Here is a 17,769-nt window from a genome sequence, read left to right as displayed (position 1 = left end):
CACGTGAAATGCTTATAAACAAACAGATAAATAAAAGCAGCGCAAGTCTGTCACGTGGAGGGCAGGTGGAAAGACCGCACCGGAAAGGAACTCCTAGTCCCGTCGCTCCTGTGCTTGTCCTAAATGCCCCGAGGCTCGCGATCGCCCGCACTTACCGGAACCCCCAGAACGCTCCGGGAGTCTGGGCGCCGCGTCTGCCCGGGACGCCCGCCGCCCTCGGTCCTACGCACCCCGCTCGGCCCGGTTCAACTCCGCCTCCCTCCCCGCAACTTTCTCGCTGGTCCCGCCGAGCCCCCTCCGCAGCTAAAGGCTGACTGTCAAAAGTCAGTCCAACCGGACGCACAGGGAAACAGCTGCAGGAAGTGACTGCGGAACCCGGAGGCTGCGGAGGAGGAGACTGAAGGCGCCGGCCCGGCGTCGCCAGTGCGCATGTGCCTGGTGTAGCAGGCCCCGTGGCGGCGGCAACTACAGCGGCGACGGAGGCTCCAGCCCCGGGCTGGTGGGGCGCGCGCCCGGCAGGTGCGGGTACTGTGAGCGCAGGGGCGCTGAGCAGGAGCGGCGAACCAAGGCACGAGTCAGAGGGAGGATGCACCACCGCGAGTCCTAAGACCTGTTCATCATATAACCTGGAAAGTTGATCCAGAGCAGAAACCTGGGCAGAGTTTTTGCAACTTTCATCTCCTGTCATTGAGATCCAAATCTTTTTCATTCCAGCCCCACCCTCAGTCCGCTGATTGCCGGCTAAGGCGGCAGAGTGGAGTGGCCAAAATATCCAGGATCTTTTAACCTGCTGCGACAGAACCTTTAAATTGCACCTTTCCCCAGGAAGGAGGAAGACTAGTCCGGCTGCCTACTCAGTGGTCTCCAATCACACAAGAAAACACGGAGGGAGAGGGAGAGACAGAGACAGACAGACAGACTTGCCCTCTCTCCAGCATCAGAGTGGGCAAGGGATAGAGAGGACCTTCCCTTGAGCGCGCGCGCGCGCACACACACACACACACACACCAGCCGCGCCTGCAAAACAGGAAAGACTAGGAAGAGACTGGCTAAGGCCAAAATGTCACATCCTCTCATAGTCAACCTCAACACTTTCAGGGTTGACATTGAAAGATGAGCTGAGAAAATTGCAGCTCTAAAATTCTGTTAACTTGTAAATTAACCCATAGGAATATTTCCGGGGGGGGGGGGCACGTAAAATATGCATAACATAAATTTACCATTTTCACCATGTTAAGTGTTCAGTGCCATTAAGTACATTCACAATGTTGTGTACTTATTTTGTAATCATTAATTAAAATGTCAAGGAGACCTACTTATAGAAAGATGTGCCTTAGTAGTAGGCAAACTACTGCAGGAAATTAAAGCTGTTTCTTTGGTTGAAACACACCATCCAATGCTACCACCAACACACCAAATTGACTGTTTTCTAGAAATGACTTAATAAATACATTGACTGTTTAGCAATCACACCCACAGCTAGTGTACACAGGCCATTTGGGGAGAGTAATCCATCATACTTAGGTAGAAAACAAATTGTTTTTCTGAACTAATTTTCTGTTTATATATACATACTTTATATGTCAAGTTTTTAAATGGCCACATTGTTTTTAAGTAGTCTGGTTTGATTCTTCCATATGAAACTGTCCAGTTTCCCCATCGCCATTTATTGAAGAGGCTGTCTTTTCCCCATTGTATATTCTTGCCTCTTTTGTCATAGATTAATTGACTAAGTATGAGTTTATTTCTGGGCTCTCTATCCTGTTCCATTGATCTGTCTGTTTTTATGCCAGTACCATGCTGCTTTGATTACTGTAGTTTTGTAGTATGGTCTGAAGACAGGGCGCATGATACCTCCAGCTCTGTTCTTTCTCAAGATTGTTTTGGCTGTTCAGGGTCTTTGTGTTTCCATACAAATTTTAGAATTATTTGTTCTAGTTTGTGAAAATGCCATTGGTATTTTGATAGGGCTTGCATTAAATCTATAGATTGCCCGGGGTATTATTGTCATTTTAACAGTACTAGTTCCTCCAATCCATGAACACAGTATATCTTTCCATCTGTCTGTGTCATCTTCAATTTCTTTCATCAGTGTCATAGTTTTCTGAGTACAGGTCTTTTACCTCATTAGGTAGGTTTATTCCTAGGCATTTTATCCTTTTTGATATCATGGTAAATGGAATCGTTTCCTCAACTTCTCTTTCTGATAGTTTGTTGTTAGTGTATAAAATTGCAACAGATTCCTGTATAATAATTTTGTATCCTGCAACTTTACCAAATTCATTGATTAGTCCTAGTAGTTTTCTGGTGGCATCTTTAGGATTTTCTATGTATAGTATTGTGTCATCTGCAAACAGTGACAGTTTTACTTCTTCTTTTCCAATTTGGATTCCTTTTATTTCCTTTTCTTCTCTGATGGCTGTGGCTAGGGTTTCCAATACTATGTTGAATAAAAGTGGCAAGAGTGGACATTCTTGTCTTGTTCCTGATCTTAGAGGAAATGCTTTCAGCTTTTCACCATTGAATATGATGTTGGCTATAGGTTTGTCATATATGGCCCTTATTATATTGAGGTATATGCCCTCTGTACCCACTTTGCTGAGAGATCTTTATCATAAATGGATATTGAATTTTGTCAAATGCTTTTTCTTCATCTGTGGGGTGATCATGTGATTTTTATCCTCCCTTTTGTTAATGTGGTGTATCATGTTGATTGATTTACAAATACTGAGCCATCCTTGCATCCCTAGGATAAATCCCACTATATCAAGGTACATGGTACTTTTAACATATTGCTGAATTTGGTTTGCTAATATTTTGTTGAGGATTTTTGCATCTACATTCTGTGATATTGGCCTATAATTTTGTTTTTTTGCAGTGTCCTTGACTGATTTTAGTATCAGGGTGAAGCTGGCTTTGTAGAGTAAGTTCAGAAGCATTCCTTCCTCTTCAATTTTTTGGTATAGTCTGAGAAGGACAGAATTTCTTTAAATGTTTGGCAGAATTCATCTGTGAAGCTGTCTGGTCCTGGACTTTTTTGTTTGGAGATTTTTATATTACTAATTTAATTTCATTACTGGTAATTGGTCTATTCATATTTTCTATTTCTTCCTGATTCAGTCTTGGGAAATTGTGCATTTCTAGGAATTTATCCATTCTTTCTACATTGTCCATTTTATTGGCATGTATTTGTTTGTAGTGATCTTTTATGTAATTCTGTGGTGTTAGTTGTAACCTCTTCCATTTATGATTTTATTTATTTAATTTTTAATTGCTTTCTTGATGACTCTGGCAAAAGCATTATCAATTTTGTTTATCTTTTCGGGACTTCCCTGGTGGCACAGTGGTTAAGAATCTGCCTGCCAATGCATGGGACACGGGTTTGATCCCTGGTCCAAGAAGATCGCACATGCCACGGAGCAACTAAGCCCGTGTGCCACAACTACTGAGCATGCGCTCTAGAGCCTGCGAGCCACAACTACTGAGCCCACGTGCCACAACTACTGAAGCCCACACGCCTAGAGCCCATGCTTCACAACAAGAGAAGCCACTGCAACAAGAAGTCCGGGCACTGCAACAAAGAGTAGCCCCCACTCGCCGCAACTAGAGAAAGCCCGCACGCAGCAACGAAGACCCAATGCAGCCAAAAATAAATAAATTTTTTTTAAGTTTTATCTTTTCAAAACTCAGCTCTTAGTTAAATTAATCTTTTCTATTTTTTAAGTCTCTATTTCATTTACTTCTGTTCTGATCTATATTGTTTCTTTCCTTCTACTAACTTTTGGTTTAATTAGTTCTTCTTTTTCTAGTTCCATTAGGTGTAAGGTTTTGTTATCCACTTCATGTGAATGCAAATGTTCATGATCCTCTTTCCTCACTGAGATGGAAAAGAATTTATTTACCAAAATCAGTGACCACAAATAATGTACCTGAAGCCACATTCATCTGTTCTAACAAAAATACTACACCCAGCATGACTACTGCAGCGAGACTATTACAGCAAGGTAGTCTACAGTTATTCTGCAGGATCTATATGGCTTCTGCAGAGGCCAGTCTGGTGGATTAAATTGAGATTATCATCTTTGCATCTTTTAGATATTTAAGGGACGCACTCCACTGTCTTCTCTGGGATGCAACATTGTTTTTGATTCACTGTTTTGGCTGGGGGTAAGGGTGAGAAGTTTCAAAGGCTTCCCCTTAGTTTTCCCTGGTATGATATTTCTTACCTCACAAACCAAGACCCATTATGGGGCTATGACATGCTTGACATAACCAAGAATGTCGTTCCCAATTTAGCAACATGAAAATGAACACCAGGTGGGTCTGCAGTCTAATGGGTCAGTGGGAAGTCACACTTTGATCAAGACTCCATTCATTACCTGCCCCCCATGTGCTTCCAAACTAATAGGGCGTATTATGGACTGAATGTTGGTGTCCCTTAAAAATTCATATATTGAAGACCTAGCCTCCAGTGTAGCTCTATTTGGAAATGAGTTCTGTAAGGACATAAGTAATTAAGTAATTAAGATTAAGTGAGATCATAAGGGTGGGGACTTGATCCAATAGGATTGGTGCCCTTATAAGAAGAGACAACAGAGAGTTCATTCTTTCTCTCTTCACATGTGCACACAGAAGAGGTCATGTGAGCATACAGGGAGATGGTGACCACCTACAAGTGAAGAGAAGAGGCCTCAGAATAAAACCTACCTTGGGGGCTTCCCTGGTGGCGCTGTGGTTGAGAGTCTGCCTGCCGATGCAGGGTACACGGGTTCGAGTCTTGGTCTGGGAGGATCCCACATGCTGTGGAGCAGCTGGGCCTGTGTGCCACAACTACTGAGCCTGCGCGTCTGGAGCCTGTGCTCCGCAACAAGAGAGGCCGCGATAGTGAGAGGCCCGCACACCGCGATGAAGAGTGGCCCCAGCTTGCCACAACTAGGGGAAGCCCTCGCACAGAAACGAGGACCCAACACAGCCATAAATAAATAAATTAAAAAAAAAAACAAAACCCTACCTTGACATCACCTTGATCTTGGACTTCCCAACCTCCAGAACTGTGAGAAATATATTTCTGTTGTTTAATCCATCCAGTCTGTAGTATTTTGTTATGGCAACCCAAGCAGACTAATATAGGGGCATTATGACACTTTGGGTTTCTGTTTATCAATGTCAACTTATTTCCTGCAGCGTTAATAGTCTTCAACATGTCTGGACAGTTCCCTTTCCTCAGTGAACAGAACTGTCACCTGAATAAATGGCCATAGGTCCATTTGGGCGAAGACTGAGGCTACCATCAGGGCATGTACTTCCTGTGGTATTTCAGAGAACTTCCTCCTGGGAATCTAGCTACCTCTTCATGTAGCAGGTTCTGGACCTGAACACTGACTCAGGTCTGGGCAAGGGATCATCTCTTTTCAAATTAAGGTAAGATTTACATAGCACAAAATTCATCATTTTAACCACTTTAGAGTGTACAATTTAGTGATTTTTAGCACATTCACAATGTTGTACAATTATCACCCCTATCTAATTCCAAAACATTTTATTACCTCTAAAAAGAAAATCTGTACCTATTAAGTAGTTGTCACTATTTTCTATGCCACCAACCCCCCACCAGCCCCTGACAACTACTAATCTACTTTCTATCTCTATGGATTTGCCTATTCTAGACATTTCATATAAATGGATTCATATAATATGTCACCTTTCATCTTTACTTTTTAATGGAAGATAACCCTCAGTTTCCTGCTTATCCATTGCCACTTTCTTTTGATTATATGTACTAAACACCATCTTCATTTCCTGCTCATCTCTTTTGTCTCTAGGGAGGCCATGCTCTGTTAACGATCTTCACAATGTTATGTGGTTCAAGCCTGCCTCTATGAACTGAATGTTTGTGTCCCCACAAAAGCCATACATTTAAAGCCTTAATCCCCAATGTGATGATACTTGGAGGTGGAGCCTTTGGGGAGTAATTAAATTCAGATGAGATCATGATGGTAGTACCTCCATGATGAGATTAGCATCCTTGTAAGAAGAGGTGGGGACCAGAGCTGCTTCTCTCTACCATGTGAGGATACAGCAAGAAGGCTGCTGTTTATAAACCAGGACGAGGGCCCTCACCAGAAACCACCACACATGCTGGCACCTTGATCTCTGACTTTCAGCCTCCAGAACGGTGAGAAATAAATTCCTGCTGTGTAAGCCACTGAATGTATGGTATTTGTTATAAAAGCCCAAGCTGAGTAAGACAGCTGCCATTCCAGCCCCTCTGGACATTACAATAATTGCAACCCCCTGGCTTCTGGCAGATAAGCATCACCCTCTGGCCTCTATAACTTTGGGTTCCCATTGTTCCCATTGCTATCATGAGCCAAGCTCTGTGACAACTTCTCCTTCCATCAGTTATAACCTACAAAGGAGAGCCACCACTGACCTTGTTAGTTATTCTCCTCTCACTTATGCACTCATGATGGTCTTGGTAATGATGTGTCCTCTGGGTCTTGGGCTATAATTCCTTGGTGGGTTTTCTGGTGGTGCATAATATAAACATTTTGGCATGCCCAATCCCTAAGCCTTTTAATCCCTTCCTCCACCATCAGCCATGGTAGTTCAGGCATTTAAATTTCATTCAGCCTGGGCCATTGCTTTCTCCAAGCTTCTAAGAGTCATCTTAGCTCTGAGTTTGCACCATCCTCTGGCATCCTTGTCAGGATGTTAAATCTGATATCCTAAGAAAGTGGCCCCGAGTCAATAACCTCTTCCTTATCCAGTCTTAAATTTTAGTCACTTTGATCAAGAACCTTCCCTGGCTCCTGTCAGTACATGCTGACTCATTTTTGTAGCTCCTTTGGTTGGTCTCTTTCTTTCCATGTCAAGTCCAGCATGTCCTTGGATGGGTTATGTTGTGACTTAATCTTAGTTATTGGCCTGGAAGCCAGAAGAGGAAGCAAGGACAGATCTTGAGGGAGCCTCCACTGCTTTGCAGAAGAGAGTCCTCTGTAGTGTCTTCCCACAGAAGATAGGAGTACTAGCTCTTAATACGGAGGGGCGGGATATCTCTGCAGGCTCTGATGGTTCAGAGGAATCTGGGGATTCAAAATCTTTGAGGTTATCCACACAAATATCCTCATCCTATACATCAGGGACCCAAGTTTTCCAACCAAAGCCCTCACCTTGACATAGCAGTCCTGCCTTAGCTAAGAAGTCAATTGTCTTTGAAGACCAGTGACTCAAACTAAGTACTGAGTATGGTTTTCAGCAATTTTTGTTCTCTCATTGCAGGAGATAAAGACCTTTTGTAATTACCAAAGAGGTCTTATGACATTCACACTCAGTTTTCAAGTGTCTGTTAAATGCCCTCAACATTTCTTTAGCCCCCTGTAAAGCATCAATGCAACTTACTATCAGTCAGCAAATTTCATGTCATTGTTTTCATTGTTCACCCACTACCACCCTGGCACTTTTCCAAAGCTTGAATTATTGTACCAGTCAAGGCATTCTCCACCAGAACATTTTCCCAAATCACCAATGGTGAAAGTGTAAACAACTTGGCTGCCATCTTGTGCTAGAAACTATCTTTGCCACACATACCACTTGGGATGCCAGCCAAACGATCCAGTTCATAATCTTCACTGCTGGTGCCTTACTGCATCACTTCAGGTCCTTGAGTAAGCAGACACTAAGGTAGTATTAGGAGTGCAAGAGTTTTATTGGAGGATGAGATCTGTCAAAGTTAGAGGGAATAAAGCAGGACTAGGCAGGGAAACCAATCAAAAACCAATGTAGATCTGACAGTCTTGGCATACCCAGTGGGGCTCTCCAGAATAAAAAAATGCCTATTAGAACTCTTGTATCTTACTTTATGATATGTTTGTTTGAATATAGAAACAATGTTTTGAATTAGTCATTGCTAGGGAAAATTTTAGTAAAAGCATGTCTTGTGGTAAATTGACAGAATTCTGTAACAGTAAACACCAATTTGAAAAATTGGATTCAAGCAAGCTCCTACCAAACATATTTTCAATTTCTTCTCAATTTTCTCTATTCTCTTGAGGTAAGAATATTTTGGAGACCCAGAACCCCATAAATGTGTAGGTAGGGATAACAAGAGGTTTGTTTGTATGTGTTTGCTTTTACTACATTTCAAGCTATGAAGGGAAATCATCAAGAGGAGGCACTCAGAATGCAGCTACAAAGATAAGTGGGTGCAAGCAGAAACATCAGGCTAATGTTAGACATTCTGTAAGAACAAGTCACTAGTGACATAAGAAAGACTGATAGGCTCGTTAATCCAGGGTCAGTATATTTTACAATTTGGGGATTACTTGTCAAAAGACATTTTCAATGAAGAAAGTGAGATTTTACCATTAAGCTATAATTTTCAATCACATATATATTTAACAGTCTCAGATGGTTCATGACCCTCATGATCAACCTTCTTCTTCAATCCTCAAGATTTACCCTCAAAGTTCATTTTTCATTGAAGCAACACTATTGTTTTCAGTAAAAACATTCACAATTTATCATTTTTACCATCCTGTGAAATGTTCTCAATAAATTCTACAGTATTAGCTAATAAATTCAGGAGATAAGCACCTCCCAACTTTATATGTGATAGATTTCACCACATTTATTAATTTTTTCAGTTTCTATTCTGTTCACTAAAAATTCATCATCTTGTTGAAAATATTTTTGTTTGTACTTTGCAAATAAATATGAATTCACAAATATTCTCACTGTAAACAATAGTAAACAAAAATCAATGAGAAGCTAGATCAATAATGTTTGTCATCAACATGTTTGCATACATGTTTTGAGCATATAAAAATGTGTCCTTCAACAGTATAGTTCAGAAAGGTCAATTGTTTCAGCTTGGATACCAATTTTTGAGGCAAAACATATTTTAGCTAAATCTGCAGTACCAAACCTTCTCCAAACTTTCTCCCATTCAGTAGCATCGTTGTCCACAAGAATTCTGAAAGTAATTTCAAAAGCAGCTTTAATTATTTCATTTTTGTTTAAAACTTTTAGTGATTTTCTTCATAATTTGTGGGGTTGGTTTTTAAAAACCACTGAAAGATGGGTCATTTTATGCAGTTACTCTGACTTTATCCCCGTAAGTCACACTAAGGTTCAAGCTATTTTGCACCTCCATGATAATAAGACTCATGCTTGAAGAAGCACCAATGGTAGAGTCCTGTACTCCTCACCAAATATACATGTGCTACTCCACATTTCCTTAGACACTTGCAGTTAGATAAGCCTGTGTGACTAGCTTTGGGTTGGGAAAGAAAATAATGTATGTCATTTCTAACTCAAAGCTTTTAAGAGCCAGTATGTGATCTTCCAATCTGGAAGCCAGGTTTTGAGATAACAGTCACAATACGGAAGCAAACTAGATTCTTGAGTCCCTGTTTGGAACAGAGCTGCCCTGCAGAGCAACTGGACCCACAGTTGACTGGTCAAGTGAAAAATAGTCACTGTACTCTTAAGCCACTAAGATTTTGAGGTTAATTTGTTAACCTAGCATAGCTTAGCATCTGGGTACATTCTACAATTTTTTTTTAAGGGAATAGTTTTTTTTGGTTAGTTGTTTTTAATTTTACTAATTTATTTATTTATTTTTGGCTGTGTTGGCTCTTCGTTTCTGTGCGAGGGCTTTCTCTAGTTGTGGCAAGTGGAGGCCACTCTTCATCGCGGTGTGCGGGCCTCTCACTGTTGCGGGCTCTCTTGTTGTGGAGCACAGGCTCCAGACGCGCAGGCTCAGTAATTGTGGCTCACAGGACTAGTTGCTCCGCGGCATGTGGGATCTTCCCAAACCAGGGCTTGAACCCGTGTACCCTGCCTTGGCAGGCAGATTCTCAACCACTGCGCCACCAGGGAAGCCCCATTCTACAATTTTTGATTACTGCTGACTCTCCCTACTGTGATTGGAGTAATGCTAATTCTTTTATTTTCTGCCAGTAAGGTAGTCTTCAGGGAAAATGCCACTCGCTCACAACCTTTGATCATTTCAGTTATTTTCTTTATTCGAGTATGAATAATTTACATATTCATAGGTTTTAAGCTTATACTGTACATCAAAATTTTCATTTGCCACTACCCATGGGTGGCCCTAGTTGAAAACACAATTTTAAATGTATAATATTACATTTTTAAGAAGAAAAAGAGAGGCATTACAGTAATTTTTAAAGCAGAATTTCAGGTATATTTGTATTACAAGGGAACTCGCCGCCAAGGAAAGTAAAACTAAGTTTCATATTTATAAACAAAAGATTTAATTATGGGAAATTATGTTAGGAAGTTGAGCTGGTTTGTGAGAAAATTATTTTCTACAATCTAAATCACATATAAACAAATACACAAACAAATGTATGCAGGGGTTTGAAAAGAGGCTACCTTTTCAAAATGCTAAATGTGTGAGCCTCGGCAGGGTGACTGAAAAAGCACATGGTCTAGATCTAGGGGGCAGAGGATGAATAATAGAGTGGAAGTGGGTTCACAGCAAAAATGTACCCAATTGGGCGGGGGCAAAGGGGCAAATAAACAAGGTTTCCTTAATGATACAAAAGTCCAAATTTCCCAGTAATTCCCGGTATATAAAAATATTAAAACATATAAAACTTGAACAAATGTAAAACATAAAACTGGTAAAAGACATAAAAACACAAGATAACTACTGATTTTTCTTGTGGACTTATGTGACAAAATGTTTTAATAAAAAATATTCACGGGCTTCCCTGGTGGCGCAGTGGTTGCGAGTCCGCCTGCCGATGCAGGGGACACGGGTTCGTGCCCCGGTCTGGGAGGATCCCACATGCCACGGAGCGGCTGGGCCCGTGAGCCATGGCCGCTGAGCCTGCGTGTCCGGAGCCTGTGCTCCGCAACGGGAGAGGCCGCAACAGTGAGAGGCCCACGTACCGCAAAAAAAAAAAATTCACAACTTTCCCCCGAAATCTTCACATAAATTTAATGCTTCAGAAAGATGGGACATGTTAATTCTTTGGTTTTAAGTATCCCCAGTACGCTGATATATATAATCCCAGGGACAGAAGTACCTCAATTTGAGAAACGTCACTCCAATTTCCCTAAAGATTATTCTGTATTACACTAGTACATCTGAACACTTTCAATTTTGAGTGTGTAGATTTTTCATATCAGTACTTTCACTTAGTGATATTTTGTTTCTATGCCACCAGTTTACATTAAGGGGTACCAGACAGTTCAGGTTGCTACAATAGAATATCATAGCCTGGGTAGATTAAACAACAGAAATTTATTTCTCGCAGTTCTGGAGGCTGGGAAATCCAAGATCAAAGTGCTGGCATATTCAGTGTGTGGTGAAAGCACTCTCTTCCTGATTGGCATATGGCCATCTTCTTGCTGTACCATCACGTGGCAGAAAGAGAGAGAGAGGGAGAGAGAGAAAAGGAGAGAAAGCGAACGCTCTTAGGTCTCTTCTTATGAGGACACAATTCCCACGGTGAGGACCCCGCCCCCCCATGACCTCATGACCTCATCTAAATTTAATTACATCCCCAAAGCCTCACTTCCCAATATCATATAACATATATATGATAAATTTTGGAACATAAAAAAACATTCATATGTAACTCATACCTGAGCTCTTTTAGATATATTGTTGAGAGCTTGTCTATGATTTCATATAATGTTCTCTTTATGCAGTTCCATGAAATAAATTAAATTTCTTTCATATCTCAATCTGGGGGGGGGATGGGAAACAATTTTCTTTTTCCCACAAAACTGCTTTGTTTTTTAAATTAATAATGCTGAATCTTTTAATTGGATTGTGGTGAAGCCATTTGCCAAGACGGCCCCCAGTGATCCCCAATGATCATATTCTTGTGTAGTTTCATCTCACAATGTAATAGGGTTGGTCTGTGTGACCAACAGAATACGACAGAAGGAATGGTATGTCATTTTCAAAACTAGATCACAGAAGGCAATATGGCTTCCTCTCTTGCCTTCTCGCTTAAATCAGTCACTCTGGGAAATCCAGCTGTCATATCATAAGGACACCCAGGCAGCCCTGTGGAGAGGTATGGTGAAAAATCAATGCCTTCTGCCAACAGCCAGCCAAGAACCACGACCATCAGCCCCAGCCAACAGCCATGTGATGAACTATCTTGGCAATGGATCCTGCGGCCGCAGCTGACATCTTAACTTCAGCCTTAGGAGAGACCTGGAGCCAAAACCAGCAAGCTACACCCCTCCTAGATTCCTGACCCTCAGAGATAATAAATGTTTGCTATTTTAAGCAGCTAGGTTTTGAGGTAATTTTTTATACAGTAATAGATCACTTATCAATCTGCTTCCCTCTTTCTTTTGACTGTTAGGAATTCTAGATTCATATATGAAGCTCACCTCTAAAATTTATACAGGACTCTCAGCATGTATTTTTGTGTTCTAACATTATTTCCTTATTTTTATTTTTCTCTTACCTCAGTTTCCTCTTCTATTTATATACTCTTATTACGATATATGCTAAAGCCACCTCAAATAGTTTTTATGGGAATAAGGCAAAGTATGTTTTACGACAAAATGAAGAAAAATAACCAGAGGAGGATAACAAGATGTAAGTTAAGAAGTTACTATTCCATGCTATACCTAAGTTTAAAGCTTTCTTCAACATGGAAGAAACAAAGCTATTATCTGAGGCTTTCTTAAAGATTTGAATGTAAGTTCTAGATAGGAAAAAATAAAAATATTCAACAGAAGTATAAGCTATTTGAAATGAATGTTATGCTTTTATCCTCTGAGTAGTGATTCGGAACCACTAGTCCACAAAGATAATTTCACCAGTCTGCTAGAAAATAAGAAAAATAAGGGCAATGCAGTCAATTTTCCATTAAATTAAATTTATTTAACTTAAATTTGGCTGTTTATATTGAGATTATGTTCTTTCTAATCTTGATGTATCTTCTTTTAGAATATGGTAATGATAGTGTATTGTGGGGTTTTTTAAATGTTTTTAATCACACAATTTCCCCATTTCTCCCAATATTTATGTGATTTTGTTTGGTTGTATCTTATTAAATGTTCCCTGTGCATGAAACCACTAAATGCAGAAACCACTGCTCCTAGAGAAGTATTGAAGGATGGTGGTGGAAGTGGCAGGGCAGTGCACAGATCTCAAGGCAAGGCCATGTTTGAGGGACAAAAACATACATACTTTCACTATACACTTTGTTTTCATAACACGAACTCCAGACAAGAGAGCTCAACCAACGTGCACCTCAGGCCCTCCCCCTGGAGATAATACAAGAGATTATACAACACTTTTGCTCACTTAACATTACCTACATTCTGAAGAATGTCTACAGATAATATATGTACAGTAAGTCCCCTACATATGAATGAGTTCCATTCCAAGAGCACGTTTGTAAGCCCAATTTGATGTAAGTCCAACAAAGTTAGCCTAGGTACCCAACTAACACAATCGGCTATATAGTACTGTACTGTAATAGGCTTACAATGCTTTTCACACAAATAACACATAAAAAACAAACACACAAAAATAAAGAAATCATTTTTAATCTTACAGTACAGTACTTTGAAAAGTACAGTAGTACAGCACAACAACTGGCATACAGGGGCTGGCATCGAGTGAGCAGGCAAGAAGAGTTACTGACTGGAGGAGGGAGAGGAGGTGGGAGATGGTAGAGCTGAAGGATCGTCAGCAATAGGAGACGGAGGGCGAGCTGCACTTTCAGTCACGCCTGACGTTGATGGCACAGGTTCTGGTTCCTTGCTGGATTCAATTCTATCTACCCTCTTGAAAAAACGATCCCGTGACGTCTGGGTAGTAGCTCCTTTTCTCGTTGTAGATGACATGGTAGCACTGGATTGTATTCTGAATGACTGCTACAAACTTTGTGTACTGTTCTATGCTTCGGTCCTGTGCCTCAAAAACTAACAGTGCCTCCTCAGATAAAGAAAATCCCCTTGCCATTTCCTGCATCGTGAATCTCTTTGGTTCTTCAGTTACTTCTTCCTCTTGTCTCTCTTTGTCCTTTCTCTGGGCCTCCAATTCCATCAGGTCTTCATTAGTAAGCTGCACAACCTAAGTACACAAAAGCACAACCACTTGCAGAGGATGCATGCACGTGACAATGTACGCCAGACATGTGAACTAACTTATGTGACTGGACGTGAAAAGGCACGTTCGCATCTTTCAAAGTTTGCAACTTGTAGGGGACTTGTTGTACTATGTTTCAAATGCATAGAACTGCTAGGCATAACTAATCAAATTCTATTAAAAGTGGTCTAAATTTATGGCAGGTTTTTATATATGTGTCATCTTCTAATTACTAGATACAAAAATATAATTTCAATAAGATGGGCATAATAAATTTTTTTATGTTTTTAACAAAGGGCCCTTGCAAAGTGGGAAACTGGTGCTAAACAAATGTTTTTGAATAGGTTAGAGGGGCTTGAAAGCAGAATATAGAAAAGAAAGAAGTGCTTGAATCTTCTTTCCCATAATACAAGCTCCTGGGAAAAGTTTTTAACAGTGATAAACTCTCAATCTGACACATAACTTTTTTTTTCTTCATAAGGTTAAGTGGTTCCTTGCTGCTATCGCCAAATGAAGTAAAATTGCCTCACTTTTAAAAAAAGGTGAAATTCTTTCTTTTTTCAGATTATCTGAAGAATGTGTTCAAGTCTAATATCCTATTTATGAGATAATAATAAGACCAATTCCATAAACTACCTTAGAAAATCAGTAATTTCTTCATAAAAAAGAGCTCCAGTTTCCACAAGTAATATAAGTAGATGGCTACAGCCTGCAACTTGTCATAGAAGAGTCAAGATATTCTGCATCTCCTATGTGCTTTGAATATTTAAACATGCTTCCAGTACTTACTGTACCTTCCATTCCGTTTTCTCTGCCCCCAGCTTTAGGTTTCTTTGTGATAAACTGCATATTATAAACATACATCTTTCCCAATACTGGATATTGAATCCTTTTAATTATAGAAACATGTTCAGACTTAATCTTCTGGATTTTTTTTTAATTGTGAGGATGAGGATATGTCTGAAACTATTTTGCTACCCTTTAGCAGATGGACTTAAAAGAAGAACGGCAACCAGTTAACTTTCCTTATTGCTCCAAAAATTCTTTCACTATAATCCCCCACCCTTCAGGAACTGTTTTCTAAGCAAGGTTTGCATTCCCCTCAAAACTGGAGAATAAACAAAGCTCAGCAAAGTAAATAGCAAGAAAAATCACTGTATCTTAGAGACTGAAAGATAAAAACAAAACAAAAATCTAAACTCAAGCCTCGAATTTATAAAAGAGGACAGTAAGGGCCATGTGTCCTGATTCATGTCACACCACCACTTCCAACAGGAGCTAGAATTAGAATTCAGGTCTCCTGGCATCGGCTTAGAGTTTCTTCTATTTAGGAATTCATGGTGTTGATGGTACAACTGGATAGAGAATTGGGGAAAAGGAGAAAGATAAAATATTCTAATAAATCATTCCAATTCTAATTTGGTACTTCTCAGAGGAAACTTCAAGGGCCCCTAAGCCTGGAAGGGCAGGAAGTTCTCCTTCTGGAGTCTCTTCCATCACAGCAAGTACTGGCTTCAAAAACAACTTAATTTTACACTTGCCTTGAAAGTCTAGTGATGATGTCATGGCTGACCTACCCAGCCAACTCTCCTTCAGGACCACAAGTTTCCTAAAAATGAAATAAAAACCAAAGCAGTATTTTCCTCTGCACAGAATAAAAAAGAAAGGGGATGGGGTGGAGGGAGAAAGAGAGAATGACACTGTAATAGGCATATGACAAATTAAAGCCAGAGAATAAATTAAATGGCATTTTCTGACCTTAATTTACTTAGGGTTTTTTTTTAATTATCAAGAAATGATAAGATACACATCATTTTAAACATTAAAAATCATCTAGAGGAAAACATTAATGAACTTTCAGCAGGTGGAGTACATGAACGCAGGAGAGAGCAACCTTGGACAGAGGGTATTCCAAATTGCACCACATTCCACTGCACTACCTCATAGTGTTAATTTTAAAATTATATGAGTTACCTTTTGTACCCACAATTCCTTGAATTTTATATCAGGTTCTTTCACTGACTTAGCTTTCATCCCACTGTTGGTGGTATTGCAAATTGAGACAGCCACTATGCAAAACAGTATGGAGGACCTTCAAAAAATTAAAAATAGAACTACCATATGATCCAGCAATTCCACTCCTGGGAATACATCCAAAGAAAACAAAAGACACTAATTCAAAAAGATACCTGCCCCCCCCACATTCATAGCAGCATTATTTACAACAGCCAAGATGTGGAAACAGCCTAAGTGTCCACTGATGGATGAATGGATAAAGAAGTTGTGAGATATGTAACGAGGAAATCCTACAATTTGTGACAACATGCATGAACCATGAAGGCATTATACTAAGTGAAAAATGTCAGAGAGAGAAAGACAAATACTGTACAATCTCACTTATATGTGGTATCTTCAAAAAACAAACAAACGAAAAACCCAAACTCCTAGAAAAAGAGATCAGACTTTGATAACCATAGGCGGAGGGTATGGGGAAGGGGAATTGGAGGAAGGTGGTCAACATGTACAAACTTCCAGTTGTAAGACAAATAAGTTCTAGGGATGTAATATACAACAGGATGACTATAGCTAACACTGCTGTTCAATAAATAAGACTGTTGTTTAGACAATAAATCCTAAGAGTTCTCATCACAGCAGATTTTTTTCTTCTTTCTTTCCTTTTTATTGTATTTATATGGGAAGATGGATGTTAGCTGAACTTATTGTGGTAATTATTTCACAATATTTTAGATTAAACCATCATGCTATATGCCTTAAACTTAAACACTGATGTATGTCCATTAGTTTTCAATAAAACTGGGGGAAAAATTACAACATCAACTTTATTACACTAGATGGCAGCAAATAATTAGAAGGGCCAAATAAAACATTTGAGTATCACATAAATATTGAAGCGCTGGAGTGAGTAGAGACATAATGGTAATATTTGAGAAAGAAAAACAAAACCTGGCTGACTCATAAACATTCTTTAAGATTTATCATTTATTTATTCCTTCATTCAACAAACATTAACAAATTATTAAACAAAAATTTAGACTACTACAAAGTACTATGGGAGTACTTCCTCTATGCAGATTCTATAATTCTTAGATACCACACGAGGACTTACTTTGTTGCTCTTGTACAAAGAGCTATGTTTTGGTGTATGAAGACTCCCCATTTACTGTATAACTTTGATACATAGTAGGTTCTCAGATTTTACATTCAGTTACTTACTAGTTTCCAGTCACAAAATGCACTCTCATACCTCTGTAGTTTTTCATATGTTGTTCTCTATATCTGGAATTATGCCCAACTCCCCACCACACACACACACACACACACACACACCACCCCTTTCAAGTGCTTTCTCTTTGCCTGACCTTCAGTGACTATCATAAGCATATCAGAGCTCACTCTTCCAAGTTCCCACAGCATCCTAAGAATGCCTACAATAGTGGGGAGTTCTGTGTTATATTTGACTGTCTTCCCCACTAGACTATGAGCAGTGTGTCACATTTTTATATAGTCACCACCCAGCACAGCTTCTCTTACAGAGGAGGCCTTCTGTAAAATTTTGTTGAGTGATTTAGCTGTGTTACAGAAAATCAAGCTTCTGTGTTAGAGATCTGCTTATGACTAACAAATGTAAGTGCCAATATCTTATAATTTAT

The 17,769-nt window shown here is 39.8% G+C and overlaps 1 protein-coding gene across 3 annotated transcripts in view; it reads right to left on the bottom strand.

Moving 5' to 3' along the window:
• Positions 1–311, bottom strand: part of ZMAT3 (zinc finger matrin-type 3) — a 29,067-nt gene extending 28,756 nt beyond the window's left edge. For all 3 annotated transcript variants that reach the window (XM_082839038.1, XM_082839041.1, XM_082839039.1), the window contains exon 1: positions 156–311. The gene's annotated coding sequence lies outside the window, so the exon portion shown is untranslated. The remainder of the gene's footprint in view (positions 1–155) is intronic.
• Positions 312–17,769: the final 17,458 nt, after the last annotated feature.

Source organism: Leucopleurus acutus (assembly GCF_964270905.1).
Source record: "Leucopleurus acutus genome assembly, chromosome: 5".
Classification (NCBI taxonomy): Eukaryota; Metazoa; Chordata; class Mammalia; order Artiodactyla; family Delphinidae; genus Leucopleurus; species Leucopleurus acutus.
This window is presented reverse-complemented; position numbering and strand designations above follow the sequence as displayed.